The sequence below is a fragment of the Erinaceus europaeus genome, chromosome 7 (assembly GCF_950295315.1).
Source record: "Erinaceus europaeus chromosome 7, mEriEur2.1, whole genome shotgun sequence".
Classification (NCBI taxonomy): domain Eukaryota; kingdom Metazoa; phylum Chordata; class Mammalia; order Eulipotyphla; family Erinaceidae; genus Erinaceus; species Erinaceus europaeus.
Window position 1 is genome coordinate 128875682 of NC_080168.1, and position 19068 is coordinate 128894749.

Sequence of the window (19068 nt, forward strand, 5' to 3'; positions counted from 1 at the left end):
TGCTGCATCAGTGCGAAGATGTCAGTCGGGCGCGGCCGGCGTGTGCTGGCAGCCAGGGCGGGGCGGCGCCGAGCCGGATAAGAGCGGAGCCAGGAGAGCCGCTGCCGTGCGGCTCCTCGTTAGTATAGTGGTGAGTATCCCCGCCTGTCACGCGGGAGACCGGGGTTCGATTCCCCGACGGGGAGGCACGAGGGTTTTTTTTTTTCTTTTTCTCTCGCATGAGATATTTTAAAAAGCGATGTGAAAGGCACGTGTTAGCTCTGAATCTTCCCTTTCTAAGAACCCTGGGCCACCTCCGACAAGCGAGATCAGGGCTGTCATTTCTACCAGCTACGCCTCCAAAAGCTTGCTGGATATGCATTGCCTGGTGTTAGGAACCTAGAAAGAGTACTTGGGTTTTAAGAGTTTTTATTATTATTTTTTTAAAAAGAGATTTCTGAGGTTAGGGAGATGGCATCATGGTTATGCAAAGAGTCCCAGGTTCAGTCCCCAGCACTACCATAAACTAGAGCTGAGCGGGCTCTGGCAAAAAGTAAATTCATTAAAAAGAGAGGGAAAGATTGGTGATCTAGTGATCAGGTAGATGACCTAGTGATCAGATTGGTGGTTTAGTAATCAGATTGGTGACCTAGTGATCAGATTGGTGACCTAGTGATCAGATTGGTGACCTAGTGATCAGATTGGTGATCTAGTCATCAGATAGATGACCTAGTGATCAGATTGGTGGCCTAGTGATCAGATTGGTGGCCTAGCGATCAGATTGGTGATCTAGTGATCAGATAGATGACCTAGTGATCAGGTAGATGATCTAGTGATCAGATGACCTAGTGATCAGATTGGTGGTTTAGTAATCAGATTAGTGATCTAGTGATCAGATTGTTGACCTAGTGATCAGATTGGTGATCTAGTGATCAGATAGATGACCTAGTGATCGGATAGATGACCTAGTGATCAGATTGGTGACCTAGTGATCAGGTAGATGACCTAGTGATCAGATAGATCACCTAGATTGCTGTGCATTGAAAGAGTTCTCTGTGGCCTGGGTGCAAGGCCGGAAGATGGCCCGGGCCTCGGGGAGCCCGGGGAGAAGCAGGGAGGGGAGACCTGGCCGCCTGCTCCCGGCAGTGGAAAAAGTTCAGTTTAAATCAGCGTGCGGGCAGGGGTCGACAGCATAATGGTTATGCAAACAGAAAGTCGCAGGTTCACTCCCCTGCACCACCGTAAAGCAGAGCTGATCAGTGCTCTGGTTAAAAAAAAAATAAAATAAAAAGTCCATGTGCAACACTAAAAAAGTAAACACACATGGAGGAAAGAAAGGGAAAAAAAAAAGAGTGTTTCAAAGGACTTTATACAGCCTGGCCTGTAATTCTGGGGCGGGGACTGTTATCAGAGCCAGAGAGAGAGAGAGAGATTGGGGGGGGAGGAATCAGAGGCAGGAGAGGTAGAAAGCTATTAGCATGCTCAGGGAAGACAGTGCTGGGGGCCGGAGAAGGGAGACATGTGGGTCCACACATTGAAAAGGATCCTGAGGTGATGCTCAGGTTTTGGGTGACAGTGACCAGATGATCACAACCAGAGATAGAGGCCTTGTGAAGAGAATGCAATGTATTATTATTATTATTGTTTTATTATTTTTGTATTATTATTATTGTTTTATTATTTTTTATTATTGTTTTGTATTATTATTATTGTTTTATTATTTTTCACTTTCTTTATTTATTTACTTATTTTTTATATAACTAGAGCACTGTTCAGCTCTGACTTATGGTGGTGGTGGTGGGGTTGGGGGGGTAATTGAACCTGAGACTTTGGAGACTCAGGCACGAGAGTCTGTTTGCATAACCGTTATGCTGTGTACCGTCCGCCGAGAATACAGTTTTATATGAGGAAGAGCTAGATTTTTCTAAGGGACGTAAGGAGTCGGAGCGGAGAGGTCCTCGAGTTTTCAGTGTAGTTCAGCTCATGGTGGGTAAGCTGACAGTTGCCACTCAGGAGAGTTTGTAAAGACAGGAGCTGTGAAAACAGGTCGGAGACCAGCAGGACCTCAGAACTTCATTGTAGAAAGGCTTCGATGATGGAAAAAGCAGAGTGTGTAAGATACCAAGGCGTTGCCATGTACACTTGGGTTACGCTCAACAGAGCTGAAACTTAAAAACAAACAAACAAGCAAGCGCGGTCTGTGTGTGAGAGAGAGGAGCTTGTGACATCGGCCGGCAGCATCCTCAAGGGTCAGCACTCAAGAAGGAGAGAGGTGTCTCTCTCTGGGTTTGGCAGTGGGGTGGAGGTAGGGCCGGCGGTGGTCTTGTTGACTTGTGCTTGGCTTGAGGGAGCGGGTGGAGCTGCAGTGGGCGACAACCAGGGTCCGGAGTGAGAATGAAAAATGAGTTGTACTTTCTTAGTTGCTAGTTGTCCTCGGGAGCAGGGACCTTTGTGGTGTGCTGAGGTACAGAGGTGAAGGGGCTCCCCCCAAGAGGGAGTGGGCGACATGGGGTCGGGTATTTGAATTGAGCTGCACCCCACCTCAGTGAGCTATCACTTAAATTTGACCCCAGCCACAGAGAAGGAGGCTGTGCATCTGGGTATCTTTACCTTGGCCCCCCCCATAAGTCAAAGGAAGACAAAACAACTCAAAATCATCCCAGATGCTGGTGTCTGAATCCTGACTTCATGGGGCCTGGACGCCCGCTGTATTCCAGACAGTGTCCTCTGGAGTTTCTAACCTACCAAGCCCAGGTGGATGGGCTTACCGGTTTGGTACCAAATACTTACCCCTTATCTAACTGCCACCACTTTATTTATTTATCTTTACTAGTGATTTAATGACGGTTGACAAGATTGTGGGATAAGAGGGTATACAATTCCATACAACTCCCACTGCCAGAGTTCCTGACCCTCCTCACCAGAAGTTTCCCAGTCCTTTATCCCTCTGGGAGCATGGACTCAGGATCTTTATGGGGAGCAGAAGGTGGGAGCTCTGGCTTCTGTCATTGCTTCTCCGCTGGACATGGGTGTTGGCAGGTGGATCTACACCCCCAGCCTGTGTCTGTCTGTCCCTAGTGGGGCAGGGCTCTGGGGAGGGGAGGCTCCAGGACACGTGGGTGAGGGCGTCTGCCCAGGGAGGTCAGGATGGTGTCATGGTAGCATCTGCAACTTGGTGGCTGAAAAGCATTAAGATATAAAGCAGAACAAGTTGCTTAATAATCAGGAACCTAAAAGTAAGAGTTTAGCAGATGAAATTTGAGGTCTTCATTTTGGAAGAAACTAGGAGGTCTATTTTAGGTCTATCCCATGGGGGCCATGACTTTACTAATTTTTGCCTGAGCCTGACAGCTAGCATGCAGGTGGGCTAAAGGTATTTTCTGGGGAGATGGTGTCAGAGTTGAGAATAGGACGAGAAAGCTGGATCAGGGCAGAAAGTAGCTCCCAGATATGGGAAAGTATATAAACACCAGTAACTGTAAACCTACTGATCTGACCCAGAGCCCTTGTCTGTTCACATTCAGCACAGGAGCCTGTGTGACCTCTGAGTCCCTGTCAGTCTGAGCTCGCCGTCCATGGTCACAGCTGGAACATTCTAGGCTGCTCTCATGTCTTCCCCGAGGGGCAGAGCAGGCTGACCGGCCTCCCTTCAGAGAGTGGGGAGTCCCCACCATGGCTGCTCTGCAGTGAGGGCAGGTCCTGGAGAGGCCACAGGAGGGATTGTGATGACGTTCCTGATGGAGGTGACCAGTGACGTGGAGAGAGGGACCTGTTAGAGGTCTAGGCCATCATGTCTGTGTGGGAGTCCCAGGATTCCTGACTAGGGCCCCGGATGCTGGGGTTGCCAGCACTTTATTGCGGACTACTGCACACATAGGAAACATGTCACTTGTCAGGTGGCTCTTTCTTCCCTCTAGCCTGTGTTTCCTTCTAGAGCACTATTTTTATTTTTAATAATATAATCATTGCACTGTGTTGCTTAAAATCCTTCAAGGTTTCATCAGTGTTCTTAGCAGACACATTCTGCCTTTTCTGGCAGATGTGGGTCCCTGTGGGAGAGGGAGTCAGTCTCAACAAGAAACAGGTGAGAAGTAGCCATCTCAGCTGAATAAACTGCTAAGACTTACTTCAAATAAAAGTGTCTATGTGAGGGTCGGGCGGTGGCGCAGTGGCTTAAGCGCATGTGGTGCAAAGCGCAAGGACCGGCGTAAGGATCCTGGTTCAAGCCCCTGGCTCCCCACCTGCAGGGGAGTCGCTTCACTGAAGCAGGTCTGCAGGTGTCTGTCTCTCCCCCTCTCTGTCTTCCCCTCCTCTCTCCATTTCTCTCTGTCCTATCCAACAATGAAGACAGACAACAATAATTATTACAACAATGAAGCAACAAGGGAAACAAAAGGGAATAAATTTTAAAAAGCGTTTATGTATTTGCTTATTTATTTATTTATTTATTTATGGGACAGAGTGAGGATGAGAACGAGAGCATCATTCTGGCAATTGTGATGCCAGGGATTGAACTCTGAACTTTATGTTTGAGGGTCCAGTGCTTCATCCACTGGGCTACCTCCTAAGTCACCTGTTAGGACTTTTGGGTTTTATGTATATGATTTAGTTATCTATTTTTTTTTTACAAAGAAAAAACTATATAGGATAGGACAGAGAGAAATTGAGAGGGGTGGAGGAGACAGAGAGACACCTGCACATCTGCTTCACCGCTTGTAAAGGGTCCCCCCCTCTTGTAGGTGGGGAGCCAGGTGCTGGAGCCTAGATCCTTGCACCTAGTCAGGTGCACCACTGCTGGGCCCCCGGAAGCTATTATCTATCCATCCATCATCTATCTACCTGTTTTTTTGGTTTTTTTTTTTTTTTTTTGTAGCTGCCGGGCTTCACCATTCTGGGCCGCCTTTTTCAAATGGAAGGACCAAAACAGGGGGAGAGGGAAAGACAGTGGAGGACGCAGCTTCCTCCAGTGCTGTGGAGGCCCGTCTCGAATCTGGGTTGCACACATGGCAAAGCAGTCGCCCTCCCTGGTGAGCTATCTTGCTGGCCCTACTTGCTCTATTTTTAAAGTGTATTCATTCATTTATTCTACAAAAGAGTGGGAGAGAGAGAGCGAGCGCGCTGCCCTGGTAACAGAGCCTCATGTGTGCAAGTCCTGCACTCCAGCAGGGCACCGGCGCCTCAGCTACTAAATCTTGATATTAAAGAAAAGGCTGCCAGAACCAACACGACAAACAACCTGTGACTTCCTGTTCATAGCCTATCTGTTTTTGCAGTCACCTAGAACCTCTTTTTCCTGCTCCTCCTTAAACGGGGTCTCTGCCCCCCCTTCCCCTCTAGTCTGGAAAAGGGTAATGTTTTTATTTGCATGCACCCTGTGTCTGCTCAAGCAGCTGGGGCATGAAAGGAAAGAGGCAGGAAGCGGCCGCCAGGTGGTGCACTCCTGGTTGAGCACACCTGCTGTGCATTCCAGTGTTTGTTTGTTTGTTTTTAAATTGCCACCAGGGTTATCACTGGGGTTTGGTGCCTGCACGGTGGATCCTATGTTCCTGGCAGCCATCCCTCCCCCTGCTTTTCCTCCCTCCCTCCCTCCTTTCCCCTTCCTTCCTTCCTTCCTTCCTTTCATCTCTCTTTCGTCTTTCTTCCTCCCTTCCTTCCTCTCCTTCCTTCCTTCCTTTTGATAGGACAGAAGTTGAGAGGGGTGGGGAACATAGACAGAGATGCCCGCAGCACTGACTCACCACTTGCGAGCCAAGGCTTGGCCTGCGGTCGTGTGCGTGGTGGTCCTGTGTGAGCTCAGCTGGCGGCGCCACTTCTCAGCCTTCTGTTTTGGAAGTAGGCTTAGTGCTACCCCCACACCCTGGCCCCTTGCCCTCTCTGCACCCTGCCTCCCACTCCTCCTCTCTCTTCCTCCCTCATCAGCCTGGGCCCCTCATCAGCCTGCCTGCTGTGTCCTCAGGAAAGACAGGTCTGAGCAAGACAGTGTGTGTCACTGATGTCACATGGCCTTTGCTTTTCACCCACACTCAGTGGTTCTAGCACAAGCAGGAGCTTCTGTCTCTGTCAGAATTGCTGACTTCAGGCTCCATCACAGCCTACTGGACCATCATCCACATCCACAGCCATCACCCCCAGGGAGATGGTGGCTCGGCAGTAAAGCACCGCCTTGCTCCTGTGAGGCCCTGGGTTGCATCCCTAACACCGTGTCCCACCCCCTCCCCTGACAGCTTTCCCACTCTCCATCCCTCTGGGAGTGTGGACCCAGGGTCACTGTGGGATGCAGAAGGTGGAAGGTCTGGCTTCTGTCACTGCTTCCCCACTGGACATGGGCGTTGGCAGGTGGATCCACACCCCCAGCCTGTCTCTCTCTTTCCCTGGTGGGGCGGGGCTCTGGGGAGGCGGGGCAGCCTGTGAGCCTTTCTTTGTCCTCTGATGTCACCATCTCCCTTTCCACTTTGAGGGGGTGGTTTAAGTCAACGTGCACATGCATTCTTTTTCTTTTTTTAAGTATTATTCGTGAGAGGGATCGGAGGAGAGAGAGAGATAAAGAGAAGCAGACATCACTCTGGTACAGGCGCTGCCAGGGATCGACCTTGGGACCTCGTGCTTCAGAGTCTGGCACTTTCTGCACTGCGCCACCTCCCAGACTGCTTCCAGGCTGCACTCTTGCTTGCCACCGAGTGTCCTTCTCACTAATAAGACCTTATTAATAACACCGGCATCTTTATGCATGAAACTGCATTGCTCAGCTGCACTCGACAATGTGAACGAGCCAGTGCAGCCAGCCCCCAGACCGGACACCGTTAGAACACCACCACCCTCCTAGACAGCCTCTCACATTTTCTTCCGGTCTATAAATCGCTCCTCAGGGCCTCATGCACGATCATATGCACACTCTACCAGGTCAGCTATTGTCAAGACCCTTCCACTGTGTAACTTTTGGATCACATGTGACTTCTACCCATTTTTGCAAAGAAATGTTTTATTTATTATTGGATAGAGACAGATATGGGGAGGGGAGAGACAGAGAGATAACTGAAGCCCTGCTTCACTGCTCATGAAACTTTCCCCCTGCAGGTGGGGACCAGTGGCTTGAACCTGGGTCCTTGTGCACTGTAAGGTGTGTGCTTAACCAGGTGTGCCACCTCCTGGCCCCTCTACCCATTTTGTTATTTTGACTTCACATATAGGGATCAGGCTTGGTGCACTCGATTAAGCACACATAGCACCATGTGCAGGGATCCGGGTGTGAGCCCCTGCCCCTCACTCACAGGGAGGATGCTTCATAAGCGGTGAAGCAGATCTGCAGCTGTCTGTGTGTCTCTCCCTCTCCCCCTCCTTTTCCATCACAATTTCTCTCCCTGTTCTGTCAAATAAAAATAAACTAGAAGGGAGTCGGGTGGTAGTGCAGCGGGTTAAGCACACATGGCGCAAAGTGCAAGGACCGGCGCAAGGATCCGAGTTCGAGCCCCCAGCTCCCCACCCGCAGGGGAGTCACTTCACAAGCGGTGAAGCAGGTCCGCAGGTGTCTATCTTTCTCTCCCTCTCTCTGACTTCCTCTCCTCTTTCCATTTCTCTCTGTCCTATCCACCAATGACGACATCAATCACAACAACAATAATAACTACAACAATAAAACAAGGGCAACAAAAAGGAAAATAAATAAAGCTTAAAAATTTTTTAAAAAATAAATAAACTAGGAAAAAAATGGCCACCAGGAGCAGTAGATTCCTATTGCCAATACCAAGCCCCAGTGATAACCCTGGTGGCAATAAAATAATAATAATAATTTCACGTGTGTGTGTGTGTGTGTTTGTGTGTGTACACACACATATCTAAGTGTGCAGCATGCATGCACTTCCAAGCTCACTATGTCTGGGAGAGTCCTCCCTGTTGTGTGGGTCCCAGACTGAACATTCTGGATGCCGTGTAACATTGAAGCAAGTGAGGACCTGCCTCTGTGTTGCTCGAGACATCAAATGTTATTGCGCTAGCTTCTGCAAGCAGGGGAAAGCTGTAGCTCCCCTTTGAGCCTTAATCAGACGTTGGAATATCTTTTTCAGATCAGCCTGCCTGTCTCCGCAAATTGTCAGCTTTTATACAAGTGGAAGTGAGAGAGGACTGGGAAGCCAGGAGCTGCCCTGGGGGGCAGTCAGAAGCCTCCTGACCTGTGGTTCCTCGGACTTCCTCCTAGAGCAAAACCGATAATCAGTCTTAACGGTTCCACATTATTTCAAGAGAGAAGAACCATAAGGAAGGAGGTAAGGATTCGAGTCTCTGATGCTGTCCTTGAGTTTTCAGCTTTAGCTTCAGTATATTAACTGTTCCTTTGCACAGGCTTTACTGTGTTGGTCATGATGCCAGGTCCCCTGCATGGCTTGATGCTGTGGTCTATTTACATCATCATTGTTTTGCCTGAGACCCGCCCTGCCTGCAGGGTATTGGTTTCATCCCCACTGGTTAGAACCTTCGCAACAGCTGCTATGGAAGCTTGCTACCTTTGCCCTCTTTTTTTCTTTTCTTTTCTCCACCCCCTCTCCTAGCCATTTCCTTTTCCGACCTGCCACTTCCGTTTAAAAAGATATAAAGAGGTTTTCTCTGATCAATAAAGGAATTGCATTGCATTCCCGCTCAGCCATGAGTTCCTGGTTCCTCTCCCGCGTTGCTGAGTAAGCAGCAGCCCAGGTTGGCTTTGGTCGAGTTCTCTCCCCCGTGACGCAACCCGACATTACTGGAAGCAACTTAAGTCACCCCCTTCCTCTAAGGGCCATATCAACCCTGTCTGTTTGGTTGCTCACTGTGGGGAGGGGATAGGAGGAGTATTTGGTATCATTATTAGGTATATGACTAGACCAGTGTGTGTTTATTCATTCTGTAGAGGCTGGACATTGGGAGATTTTCACATTTGGGTAATTATGAATGATGCTTGCTGTGTGCACACTAGTACATGTGTTTTGGTGAGCAGAACATCACCAGGTTTTGAGGTGCTGCCTTGAAGTTTGGGAAACTCACCCCATGCCAGGAAATTTACTTTGGGGTCAGTGCACCAAGGCAGGTATCGTTCACTGCAGAAACTCAGACTCTAGAGCGATGGACCCAAAACCAGCAAACCCCCAGCTTAAGCGGGACAGGGCAGAACAAGCCGTGGAAGCTGTCTTTCAGTTACCCAAGTACTGGTGGAGGCTGCACTTTATCTGTAGTTTAATCCTTCCATCCCCTTTCTAGTTTTGCTTGATTGTAAGACTGTACCTTGTTTCTGACTCAGAGATGCATCACCACTTGTGTTTTTCCTACTAAGTAGCCAGAGATATTTTATCAGAATATTTGCACTTTTGCTGTGCTAGCATTGCGGGCAGAAGAGAGGAGACCAGGAACTCGTGGTGGAGTGGGAACGCAAATCTTTATTGATGCGGATGCTCCAGAGTCGGGTGAGCACAGCAGGTTTAGGCCATGTAGAGCTAGCAAAATGGCCGCCTCCCGCTATGCATGCCTGCCCTTCTCCAGGTCTTCTCCAGGTCGGGACGTGGAAGAGGAAGTGAGCGAAACCAGGAATAGCAGCAGGTTTTATAGGGTAAAAACGGAAGTGGCAAGTTGGGACGGAATTGGCTAGGGAAGAGGGTGGAGAAAAGAAAAAGGCATTCTGGGAACTTCCTTAGTTGCGGTTGCTGTCGTTTTAGCTGTCTGACGGGAACGGGCAATACCCTGAGGGGATAACGTGGTGGGGGATATGTAAATAATACTTGCATGGAAATATAGTGCTTTGTGGGCCCTGCCAACATTCAACCACATCTGTACAAGATCCCAACACACTTTTTTTTCCCCTTATGGTCTGGAATATGACTAAGATTTGACAAGTGTTTATGGGATCTTATTCTTAAAAGTGGTGTTTCTGTCTCACATTGGTTGGCTTGGTGTTCAATTTCTCTTGTTTTGCCAAGCCGGCAGGTGATTGTTACTTGCTCACAAAATCTGTTTTAAACAGAAGACCAACCTAAAAGAATTTCCACCAGAATATTCCCCTCATCTCCAAAGCCATGTTTAAGGAAACTTCTATCTCTCTCTCTCTTTTCTCTATTTTATTTGATAGACACAGAGAGAAATTGAGAGGACAAGGAAAGATAGAGAGGGAGAGAGACAGAGAGACATCTGCAGACCTACTTCCAGATTTATCTTTTTTTTTTTTTTCCCTCTTCCCTCCAGGGTTATCTCTGGGACTTGTTGCCGACACCACATTTCCACTGCTCCTGGAGGCCATTTTTCCCCATGTGATTGGATAGGTCACAGAGAAATTGAGAAGGTAGGGGATAGAGAAGGAGGAGATAGAGCAGGAGAGAGAAAGAGAGACACCTGCAGACTTGCTTCCCACTTGTGAAGCATCTCTCCCTGCAGGTGGGGAGGGGGGGCTTGAACTTGGGTCCTTGCGCAGAGCACCATGTGCGTTTGAGTGCACCAGCGACTAGCCCTCCAGATTCACCTTTCTTATCATAAGAATGGCTTTGCCATTTCCTGGGAAGAAAGGCTTCTCTCCTCCTTGGTATTTGGGGTTGGGCAGATTTGCCTGATAGCCTCACCCAGCTTAGTCTTCTCCTTTTCAGCATTTCCTAGTTGAACCACTTTCCAGTTCCCCTTCTCCCCCTCTCTGGCCTCCACTCCCTTCCCTTCCACGTTTCTCGTTTCTCGTTTCTCGTTTCTCGCATGTGGCTGCCTGCACACACCCTCTCCAGCGAACTCTGCTTCCTCCCTGAGACGCATCAGTGCGCTCTGAGCCGCTCACCACCCCTCCCCTTCTCTTGCCTCTCTTGTCGCCCTTTCTCCACACATTCTTCTCAGTGCGTTTTTCTTTCTGTTTTGCTCTTCATTGTTTTCTGAGCATGACCTTCACACACATAGCTACACTGTCAGCTCTTATCACTTGTAATTTTGTAAATCACTAATTAAAAAAACAAAGCAAAGCAAAACAAACAAACAACAAAACACCCGGATGCTACCAGGGGAACTTAATGGATGGTGATATCTCTCTTCTTTCCCTCCAGAAGAAAGAATGAAAAGCCACCTTGGGGAGACTGCTCGGTGGTGCTGTCACACAGGTGCCAACAAGGTCCTGGGCTCACCCGACACAGAAATGGCCACCACACTAAACAGAACCATCTGCGTGAGGTTTCCAGCCTCCCCAGTTAGTCTGCATTTCCTTCTTTTCCTTTTTTTTTTTTTAAAGATACTCTTTTTAAAAAATATATTTATTTATTCCCTTTTGTTGCCCTTGTTTTTTTTTTATTGTTGTAGTTACTATTGTTGTTATTGATGTCGTCGTTGTTGGCTAGGACAGAGAGAAACGGAGAGAGGAGGGGAAGACAGAGAGGGGGAGAGAAAGACAGACACCTGCAGACCTGCTTCACCACCTGGGAAGCGACTCCCCTGCAGGTGGGGAGCCGGGGGCTCGAACCGGGATCCTTGTGCTTTGCGCCACCTGCGCTTACCCCACTGCTCTACCCGCCCAGCTCCCTGTGTTTCTTTCGTTTAGCCTCTCTCTGTGCCCAGAGAAGCCCAAGTAGCGAGCTTCTTACAGGCAGTCCTCATTTTACCTTTAACTCTTCACGGCTGTCAGCTCAGTACAAATGCAGTGAGTCCCAGTGGCTGAAAAGCAGTCACATGGGAGGAAGGAAGGGACCCCTCCCCCCCACCCCATGGAACTTGTTGAATGACTTGGCTTCAGTCTTTCATTCATCAACTGTTTCTTCTTTATTTCTGAGAGGGATCACTCAACTACCGGTAGAATAATCTAACACTAGAAATGAAGGCATACTGTGTGAGGGATCTGGCTTTTATTTCTACTCTTTGAATAAAATGAAGCACATCGTTCATATTCTTGTGAGTTACTTTTTTTTTTTTTGCCCCCGGGGCTATGACTGGGGCTTGGTGTCAGCACTATGAATCCACTGCTCCTGGAAGGCATTTTTTTCCATTTTACTGAACAGGACAAAGAGAAATTGAGAGCAGAGGGGAAGATAGGAGGGAGAGAGAAAGACACCTGCAGACCTGTTTCACCACTTATGAAGTGCTCCCCTGCAGGTGGGGAACAAGGGATCTAACCTGGATCCTTGTGTCGGTCCTTGCGCTTTGTACTTTGTAGTTTGCCACTGCTCAGCCCCCTTGAGTTTAAAATTTTAAAAACTATTTTATTTATTTTAACCAGAGAGAGCAGACACAGACACCAAAACACTGTTCCTCTCTGACTTATGGTGGTGCAGGGGGGACTGAATCTGGGACTTCAGAGTCTCAGGCATGAAAATCTTTTGCATAATTTTTTCTCCCCTGCCCTCTCTTGTAGGTTAAAAAATAAAAAAGTCATCTTTTCGGGCTGGCTCAACAGCTCACCTGACAGCCTGCTTTGTCAGGTACTTGACCCAGGTTCTAGCACAGCACTTACACCACAGGAAGCTTCCATGCTGCTGTTTCTTTGTCTCTTTCCCTCTCTCTCTGTCTGGAAAACCAGCAGTGAATCCGTGTTAATGACCACAGTAAGAACAACAACAAACGACTTTTTTTTTCTTTTCCTGCCTCCTTCCCCTCTCCACCCTTCAGTCTTCATATGAAGAGGGACAGCAGAAATTCTGAGACATCGTCAGACACTTTTACATGAGTACCAGTCAGCTTGGATACCTTTTCATACCTGGGAACTTCATAAACTTACTGGGGAAACAGAACATGAAACTGCTGAAACTCAGTGTGGAAGGCTGAATAATGAATGACCAGCATCCATGCCTTGGGAGATAGCTCACTGGGTAGAGCGCACACCCTGCTGTGGGCAAGGTCTTTAGCTCGAGCCCTGGCATCATGTGGTAGCACCATGGATAGCACTGGTGGAGGGAGAGTTCTATGGACAGTGGAGAGGTGCTCTCCATTCTCTAGATCAGTCTCTCTCTCTCTCTCTCAAAAAAGAAAAAAAATTGGACCAGGGAGGCTGCTCAAAAATATGGTGTATGCCTGAGTCCCTGAGTTCATTTCTTTCTTTGTTTTTTAAAAACGTTTATTTATTTATTTATTTATTTATTCCCTTTTGTTGCCCTTGTTGTTGTTACTGCTGTCATTGTTGGATAGGACAGAGAGAAATGGAGAGAGGAAGGGAAGACAGAGAGGGGGAGAGAAAGACAGACACCTGCAGACCTGCTTCACCACCTGTGAAGCAACCTCTTGCAGGTGGGGAGCCGGAGGCTCGAACCAGGATCCTTACGTACATCCTTGCGCTTTGTGCCACCTGAGTTCATTTCTAAGCACCACATTAAAAAGAAGAAGGGTGGTTGGGCAGTGGTAATACATCTGTTGAGCACAGTCATTACCATGTGCAAAGACTGGGGTTCAGGTCCCTGGCCCCCCAATTGCAGGGGGTGGGGAAGCCTCATGAGCAGTAAGCAGTGCTGAAGATAATTCTCTTTCTATCTCCTTCACCCCTCTCAACTTCTCTCTGCTCTGGCAAATAAAAAATGATAATGAGTGGTCCGGGAGGTGGCACAATGGATAAAGCATTGGACTCTTGAGCATGAGGTCCTGAGTTCAATTCCCGGCAGCACATGTACCAGAGTGATGTCTGGTTCGTTCTCTCTCTCTCTTTTTCATTAATAAATAAGTAAATTAAAAAAAAATCATAATGAAAAGAGAGAGAGAGAACAGGGCATTAAGTGGGTCAGGCTGTAAACAGGAGTGAAAGATCAGTGGCATCCTCCTGGAAGCAGTGAAATTTTTCCAGAAACACAAGTCTGCAGCTCTGACTTTTTTCTGTATTACTAACTACATTAGCAGAACTCTGGGTGCACATTCTCTGTAAGCGTTCATTTGCTTTACAGATGTACAGGGAAGTTTACAACTTCCCAGTCTGTACTAAATAGTGAATGACTATCTCAAGGCACAAAATAAATCGAAGGCTGCTGGGGCTCATGTGGAGTGGCTCCAACCAGGGGTTAAGCCTCCGACCCTCCCTCGCCTGCTCTAGGGGCCTTGAGACTCAGAAAGAGGCATCGGGGAGCATTCTGATACGAACATTCGTTTATTGGCAGAAGGGTACAGGCCTTGATACTGAGTTAAACAAAGGACATTTTTCACATATGTCAGAGATTACAGGTTTCTTAAAGGTCAGCTTGCCCCTGTGGTAGGGGGCTGGTATGACAAGAATTGATGCAGATACATAAAGGTCAAAACGATTAGTCTCCATCATGCAGGTGAGTTAATTATCCAAAGGTATTTGAGAGAAGCACAGGGGTTAAACCAGTAAGGTGAGGTAGAGAAAAGGAAAAACAAAACTTGATGTAAATCACAGATATCAAAGAGCACAAGGAAATAGAATTTGGGGTCTCACTGCCTGGTGTTGGGGGGTATATGATAGGGTGTGTTCTCCTTTATGATCAGAGGGTGAAGTGGATGTGTGAACTTTGAACCTTAAAGCAGGCAGCCATTTGGCCTGCTAGCAGGGGGAACTAAGTGTGAGAGGCCTGTAGGCTTTCTGTGAACTTGAGAGACTAACAAGGAGAAACTGAGTCTGGGAGACTTTTCCCTCTTGGCTCATCTCTATGAGGAGAGAGGCTAACAAGTGGGGTGTCTTTCCAGACCTCCATCCAAGGATGGGAGAGCTCCCCTAAGCTCTACCAAGCTCTCACATAGTCCCACAGAAGGCAGTTTCCATTGTCAATGATAATGAACTAAGCCCTTGTTTTAAATTACCATCTTATTTAGATTCAATTCTTGCAGGGGGGACTGCCTTTTTGTCAGATCTGATCTGAGGAACATTATTTGGTCTGTCAAAGCAACCAGACTTATTTTGGAGTTAGGAGAATCATGAGTTTTTCCATTTTACTGTTACTTGTTTATACCCACAGTCTCATGTCTGCATGGAAGCTGTAATTTGTAAAACAAGGCCCTGGAATTTTTATTTTTTTATTACTGAGGGTCCAAAAATGTTGTGACCCTACAGAAGGCTTTAAGAAGAGGAAACGGAAATGCTCATCTACTGGGAAAAGTGAAAGGGGCAGCAGACGAATAAAATACAATCATGTGTGATGACCTCCCATAAGCCATAACTGAAATTGACCAGCTAGATCAAGAAAATCCAGACTTTAGTATTTTTTGCTTGTACGTAAGTAAGAACTGTATTCTCCATCTGAAATCCCCTGCTGAGTGAATGTGAAAGGCTGTATGTGAAATTGAAAGGGAAAGGTAAAGAGCAAAGTGATGTGGCCTGGGAGGCGGTGCAGGGGTAAGGCACTGGGCTCTCAAGCATGAGGTCTGGAGTTTGATTCGGTGCCAGAGTGATACTCTGGTTCTCTCTCTCTTCTTTCTTCCCTCCTTCATACATACATTATTTTCAGTTCGAAGTCAGATACCAAAGGCAGATTTGGGAAAAAAATTTCATATTTCTGAGCCCTGAAACATGCTTCCAGCAGAGAATGATTCTACCACATTTTACCAGAGCTGCCTGCGTGCCCTGGGGCTGCCGCTCTAGCCAGGCCTGGTGCCCAGGGCAGGGGCTTCAGGGAGGTTTCCTGTCCCCTAGGAGTGGAGGAACGAGCAGCCTCTCGGAAGTTCTCTCCAGCGTGGAGCCTTGAAAGCCGCACACCGACACTTGTACAGTCTGCACTTGGTCATAGAGACCAGTCCAGAGGCAGCCGGAGGGACCTGCACAGCCCCAAGAGAGCCTGGACGTGGGGTCTTCTGGGGCCTGCTTGGGGGCTGGCCACCCCATGCGCCAGGCACATGCTCAGTGACCAGCCTTGTGTGAAAGGATGCCGTCAAGGCTCTCACGAACGACCTCTCCCAGCGTGGGCAGAGTCGGGGTTCCCTTGCAGCCCTGTGAGCAGATCTTTGTGAGCACGTCTCCGGACCCTGCCTGGCCTGGTCATAGACTTTTTTTTTTTTTTTTTTTTTTTTTAAATTTCCTAACTTCCTTTCTGGCTCTTCTCCCCACAAGAAACAAAGCAAATAAGATACATTTCCTCTTTTGCTCAGACATTTGGAAAGCCATTGTTACTTAAGGGTGGTGCTTAGAGCATTTCCACAGACTCTAGTAGAATGAACACATCCGACCCCGGTTCCCTAACTTCTGCACAGTTTTGAAAATGTAATGCAGAGACCAAGAATGACAAGATCATGGACCCGATTTCAGAGCTTGGCATTCACAGAAGGAGCACAGGGCAGAGTGGTTAGCTCCCAGGCTGTGGAATCCCTCTCCCTCTGCTTGCTTGGGTCCAGTTGTCTTATGAAGCTGGTGGGGTTGAAAAGGGTACTGTTTCTGCTAAAATCTGTAGCACTAGGAAACAGAAACTGTGTTTTCAACAACAGGTGAAACAGTAGGGTAACAACAGCTTGAGGACAGAATGACAGGAGAGAGGAAGTTGCTTCACGAGAAAGAACGAGTAACGTAGGCCATGAAGCTATCTCTCTGTGTAAGTGGCCCTGAGAGAGCTACAGATTGGCTCTTTTCTTTCTTTTCTTAATTTTTTATTAATAAAAAGGAAACACTGACAAAACCATAGGATAAGAGGGGTACAACTCCACACAACTCCCACCACCAGAACTCCATATCCCATCCCCTCCCCTGACAGCTTTCCCACTCTCTATCCCTCTGGGAGCATGGACCCAGGGTCACTGTGGGATGCAGAAGGTGGAAGGTCTGGCTTCTGTAATTGCTTCCCTGCTGGACATGGGCGTTGGCAGGTGGATCCATACTCCCAGCCTGCCTCTCTCTTTCCCTAGTGGGGCAGGGCTCTGGGGAAGCTGAGCTCCAGGACACATTGGTGGGGTCGTCTGTCCAGGGAAGTCTGGTCGGCATCCTGCTGGCATCTGGAACCTGATGGCTGAAAGAGTTAACATACAAAGCCAAACAAATTGTTGAACAATCATGGACCTAAAGGCTGGAATAGTGCAGATGAAGAGTTGGGGGGTCCTCCATTTTAGATAGCTAGTAGGCATATTTTAGTTATATTCCAAAGGGCCTGTGGCTATACTAGTGTTTTTTTTTTTTTTTTTTTTTTTTTTGCCTGAGCCTGAAATCTGATATGCAGGTGGATCCAAGTTATTGTCTGGGGAGATGATGTCGTGGCTAGATTGGTTCTTTGTGATGATTCTTTTCAAACCAACTTTATTTCATTGCATGTAATAATTGTAGGTCATTATGTAAAACTAGGTCATAGCACACCATTAATCAATAAACACATTTGGCTTTAGTTAGCACTTTCTCTGTGTCAGGGTTTAAGTGCTTTGGCTATATCAACACATTTCAGTTAATCCTGATAGCAGTTCTGTGATGTGGGTACTGTGTTGCTGTTTTTTTATTGGTTTATTTGCTTTATTTTGTTGCATTTATCTATTTATTAATTTTTGCCTCCAGGCTGGGGCTTGGTGCCGGCTCTGTGAATTCACTGCTCCTAGTGGCCATTTTTTTTCCATTTTTATTGGATAGGACAGAGAGAAATTGAGAGGAGAAAGATAGACACTCGCAGACCTGCTTCACCCCTTGTCAAGCATCCCCCTGTAGGTGGGGAGCGGGGGATCAAACCCATATCCTTGCGTGGGTCCTTGTGCTTAGAACTATGTGCACTTAACCAGGTGTGCCACCACCCAGCCCTTTTTGGTTACTTTTACAGTGCATGCACTGTTCCCTGGCTGACTTTCTCTCTCTCTCTCTCTCATAGAAGAGAGAGAAGGGGTCAGGTGATGGCACACCCACCACAGCCCTCATGCTACAATGCACAGGGACTCAGGTTCAAGCCCCTGATCCTCACCTGCAGGTATAAAAGAGGTAAGAGAAGGAAGAGATAAAGAGAGAGAGAGAGAGAGAGAATAACAGCACCAAAGCTTCCTTCAGTGCATTGCTGGCCAGGTTCAAACATGGGTTGTGTACATGGCAAAGCTATTTTCCAGCACTATTTTTTTTATCTATCTATCTATCTATATTTATTTATTTCAGAATTTATGTATTTTAATGACAGAGATCCACACAGAGAAAGATGCACACAGAGAGCAACCAGAGCCCTGCTCAGCTCTGGCTTACGGCACTGCTGTGGGTTGAACCTCCTGGGACTTTGGAGCCTCAGGCATGAAAATCTTTTGCATAAACATTATGCCGTCTCCCCAACCCTCCAGCCCTAGAACTGGAGCTTCCCCCAGTGAGTTAGCACTCCCATGTGGTGTCTGGCTCCAGATTGAGGCCCTAGGCATAGCATGGCACTTACCTTACCAGCTGAGCCAACTTCTGGTTCAGATTTTCCCCACTGATGGGAAATGAGCTGTTGTGGTTAAGTCACTAGGCTGTTTAAACCAATGTGAGTCTATTTAACCAGCCAAGTTACACAGCTAGTAAGCTTCAGAATTGGCGTTCAGAGATGGCTCACCTCAGAGGGTGTGAGGCCGTGAGCTGCATGGCTGGTGGCGCCAGGAGAGCTCCATGAACTGTGGAGTGGAGCTGTGGTGTCTCTGCCTCCATGTCTCTACTTCCCCTTCTCCCTTCCTCTCCATCTGAAGAAAGTACAGAATGGAAACAAAAAGATTGTCCGAGGAGGTTAGGCATTGGTGCACCTGGTTAAGTGCACGTAGTACTAAGCACAAGGACCTGGGTTCGAGCCCCTGCCTCCCCACCTGCAGGGAGGACACATCACAAACAGTGAAGCAGACCTGTCTGTCTATCTCCCCCTCCTCTCTCTGTCCTATCCAATAAAATGGAGAAACAGCCTCCAGGATGGTGGATTCATAGTTGCCGGGGCCCAGCTCCGGCAAGTTCAGGGTCTTCCCAAGGAAAGAAACACCAAGGACTTGTGTGTGCAGGTGTGAGGCAGAGTTCTCTCTGCCTGCAAATTTATTGCAGAGTACTTATATATCTTTTGTACAATAGTGGGTCCCCCGATGGGGACCAGGGGCTTGAACCTGGGTCCTTGTGCACTGTAATGTGTGCACTCAACCAGGTGTGCTGTTGCCTGGCTGCCGGGATAGCCTGAGGGTGCTTCTTCCCGAGCTAGTGGTCTCTGGGTTGGAGAGAACTCAACTGGAGCCGATCTAGGCTGCTGCGTGGGAGAGGGATCAGGAACTCGTGCCGCACTAACTTCGCAGGAG

General features: G+C 47.9%; 1 long non-coding RNA gene and 1 other non-coding gene across 10 annotated transcripts in view; both read left to right on the forward strand.

Annotated features, from left to right (window-relative positions):
- LOC132539537 (uncharacterized) overlaps positions 1-19068 on the forward strand; it is a 144949-nt gene that overhangs the window by 207 nt on the left and 125674 nt on the right. For all 9 annotated transcript variants that reach the window (XR_009550890.1, XR_009550894.1, XR_009550893.1 and 6 more), the window contains exons 2-3: positions 8040-8237; positions 11010-11149. This is a non-coding gene — a long non-coding RNA (uncharacterized LOC132539537). The remainder of the gene's footprint in view (positions 1-8039; positions 8238-11009; positions 11150-19068) is intronic.
- On the forward strand, positions 114-185 carry TRNAD-GUC (transfer RNA aspartic acid (anticodon GUC)). The gene has a single exon. It is a non-coding gene; the product is annotated as a tRNA-Asp (tRNA).